Below are 3,627 nucleotides of genomic sequence, written 5' to 3' on the forward strand. Positions count from 1 at the left end.
GTTAGATGAACACCTTGCTGGGGTCGTTTGACCCCAGTACTCTTTCCTGCCATGGCAGGGGGTCAGACTAGATGATCTTCTCAGGTCCCTTCCGACCCTAGAAACTATGAAACTATGAAACTATGAAGCAATAGCCCCAAACTGCAAATTTCAGAAATGAATCATGGACATGAATTCTTCACATATTTGTGGTTACTTTTTTCCCTGCCAACATCACCACAGTTCTCTCTGGATCAAGCTTCAGAAAACCTTCTTCCTCACCAAACAAAAGTTCATGGGCACAACATTTTACATCAGTGCCTGGGTCAGGTCACATGGAGTAAAGCTGAAAATTATCAAGACATTGAAAGCAGCAGAGCCCATGTTCCCTTTTGTCACAGGACCTGCTGAAGAAGATGGGGTCCACGTTGAAACTTCAAAACCTCACATGAGAGCCTTCAAAACTGAAAAGTAAATGCCTAAAACTCTTTCCTATGGGTAAGACTGATTCCTCTGTTGGGCAGCTACCTCTATTTATGGTCATCAGTACAGAAGGCAGCTGATAGATCTGACACGTTCAGCACAGACACCTGATCTTTGTCCAGGAGAGAGAAATGCACTAAAGATATCACTTCAGTCTCTGTGAAAAATGCTGATTTTATATCCTGAAATATGCTGCTTCTGTGCATTTTCATGCGAAGCTTCATTTAATTAGAAAGGATAAGAAACATCTTTCATTATGATGACACAACAGATTTTTTGCAACTGAAGTGTCTATTAGTATCTTAGTACAACCTCTAGTTTGGATGATCCAGTTTGTTTGAAGAAGACACAGTTGTCTAAAATCTTGTTTTTTTGGCCACTTGATGTTTATAATTGAAAAAATAGTTTATATATTGTGTAGAGTTACTCTGGCTTTTGGTTAGTCTTGTAGCAGTTCTTTAATAGTCCAGAGGATTGCTTCACTGTTTAGTTTAATATTTTTATATTTCCCTGGCATTTTTATCTTCTCATACCTTTGGCACACATTATATTTCTGATACAATTAATGTGTTAACCATGCCATAAATAGCAATATGTCACATGTTCAGCAAATGTATGATGCCATAAAAATGGCACACCAGCCACAAAGATATTACTCAAAACAATTTTGTAGTTGGTTTGTATGGTGCCATAAATAGCACATGTGTCATGTCCCATTAACTGGATGCTGACAAATAGTTGATTGGGTCTGTAATCTGGATCGTGGCTGCCTTGGTCTTGATACTGACAACCAGGACTCAGCACCTTAAAGAGATTTGCCCTGTAGCCCTCTATCTTTAAGGTGCTGGGTCCTGGTGAGCCTCAGGGCATGGGCAGCTCAGGGGGATGATACACATCCCTTGCCTGATTGACCCTGAGGATCAGACTGTGAACAGTTCTGTGTCTGAACCAGGAATGGCATTGCCCAGTGCCAAATCCTGGTGCACCCTACACACTCAGATGAGGGTCCAGCACTGAGCAGCCTTGGAGTCCAGGACAAAGCTTCCACTTGCACAAGTGATGGGATTTGGGCTGGGGGAGCTCCAGGTCCTGAAATCAGCCGTTGCCCCTTCCTATATCTGCAGAGGATACCAGGCATGCAGCTGGGGATGGGGGAGCTTCACCCATCTCTAGCTGTATGTGCTAATTTAAAGAGACACCTGACATATGTAGCTGGGGATGAGGGAGCTTTCCCATCCCCTGCTGTGCTTCTTTAAACTGGGGCTGTTCAGTGGGGAACTGGGGCACGCTCCCATAACCAACTGCACTGTGGGGCTTTGTAAGTTGAATAATGGAATGCCCCTCCTTGATGCTGGGCTTACAGTGCCCAGGGAACTTAAAAAAGCAGGTGGGTATTCATTCAAGACTCCTAGTTGTGTGCCTACTTTTTAAAGGTCTGGGGCACTGTGAGTTTGATATCAGAGAAGGGCTCCATGATACTGGGCTTATGGTACCCTGGACCTTTAAAAAGCGAGCATACAGCTGACAGCCCCATCTATGTACCTGCTTTTTTATGTTCCCAGGTGCCCCTGGAAGTGATATCTGGGGAGCCCCTGGCTCTCCAGCTGCTGTTTTAATGCTTGCAGTGGGGGTGCAGTTAGGAAACAGGGAGTTTCCCACTCCACAGCTGTAGATGCCCCCCTTCACAGGCAGTTGCCAGCTGTGCAGCTGGAATTTGAGGAATTTTATTTCCCATTCCCAAAATTGCATGACCTGCCATGTACATGTGGGAAATGGGACATAAGACTCCACAGACCCTACTCATGCAACTGCCGCAACATCTGCCAGCAGCTTCAGTTTATTACATTCCTATTAATAGAGATGCAACATTTATAAATTACTAGATAAGATAAACATGAGGGTTTTTTCATTAAACAATTAATCAAATTTATGACAATGGAAAAGTCTTAATGAAATAAAAAGGTTTACCATGCTTGGTTGCGGATTCTTCATGCTGAATCAGGTCTGGAAGTGTTAATCATATGAACTGCACCTAAGGACACTACAGTTGGCTCTTCCCCATATAGCTTTCAAGAAATTCTTAAAATAGAAGGAAGGATCAAGGGAGAATATATAATAATAAGAAAGAAGTAGCTGGAAAATCTTTCTGTTTCGATTGGAATTGCTGGAGCCCTTGGGTCTGGGAAATAAATGTTTCCTGGGAGAAAAGAGTTTTTCTCAAGAGGAAGGAAATTCATATTACAGATCTACTGTATTAAAAAACAAAAAAAAATCATGAGTCAGAATCACTAAAGTTGGAAAGTTGGTTTTAAATTAGTTTTTTTTTAAATATTTGAAATTGATTTTTGATTTTGAGTCTTTGTGGTTCACCATGATTTTAAGCTATGAAGAAAAGTTCTGAGTTCCAGACATTTAGAACTTATATACAACTTTATTCAAGGGCTACAGTTCAGTTTTGCTTGAATAACTCTATATGTGGACACTCTTGTTTATTGTAGAAATAGCTAACCTGGTTTTAATTCATACCTGCTCAACAAAATTAACTTCCAAGTGTAACAAGTCATTTTTTAAATGACAGCCAGTTGCCAATCTAGGGATAATCAATCAGTTCAGAGGTACAAACTGGAAACATGTAGCAAGAAAGGGAGTGCACAGTTGTTCCATCCCCATGGCTAGAGTGAGCAACAGTCACCATAATGCCAAAATCTCCAGCCAGGGTGTGATAGTGAGCTGATCCTTTGCTCCCCTGCCCTGATGGCAGACAAGGTGTTTCTATCTGATGCCATGTGGCATTAGCTGGAGGCAGTGTATGGGGCGAGGTAGCCCCTGGCTGCCTGGGGTCAGGGACATGCTCCCTACCTCTTTCCTGCTGTGGGTGAAACTGCAGCCCTGGCTGCTGCCCTCAGATTGAAGCTTTCCTGGCCCCATGGATAGGACACAGCTCCTTTGCCTCCTATATCCCCTGGCCTGGGCCTGTTGGTCAGCTGATGCAGATCCCCCCATGGCACTCCTACACAGTTCCCCAATCTATGACTGGGAAGGGGACAGCAGCTCTGAGGACAATGATACCTAGCCACCGAGTGGGTTACCAGGGAGCTAGCCACTTTCCTCCTTCCTCCCCTTGGGGTAAGGGAGGGAAAGATCCAGACTGGTGGTTGCAGGGCC

The 3,627-nt window shown here is 43.6% G+C and overlaps 1 long non-coding RNA gene across 1 annotated transcript in view; it reads right to left on the bottom strand.

Moving 5' to 3' along the window:
- The window catches only part of LOC109297021, a 30,996-nt gene that overhangs the window by 13,830 nt on the left and 13,539 nt on the right, over positions 1-3,627 (bottom strand). The window contains exon 2 of the long non-coding RNA XR_002097155.1: positions 2,431-2,494. This is a non-coding gene — a long non-coding RNA (uncharacterized LOC109297021). The remainder of the gene's footprint in view (positions 1-2,430; positions 2,495-3,627) is intronic.

This window comes from Gavialis gangeticus, unplaced genomic scaffold (genome assembly GCF_001723915.1).
Source record: "Gavialis gangeticus isolate Ggan-Ray unplaced genomic scaffold, GavGan_comp1, whole genome shotgun sequence".
In the NCBI taxonomy this organism is placed as follows: domain Eukaryota; kingdom Metazoa; phylum Chordata; order Crocodylia; family Gavialidae; genus Gavialis; species Gavialis gangeticus.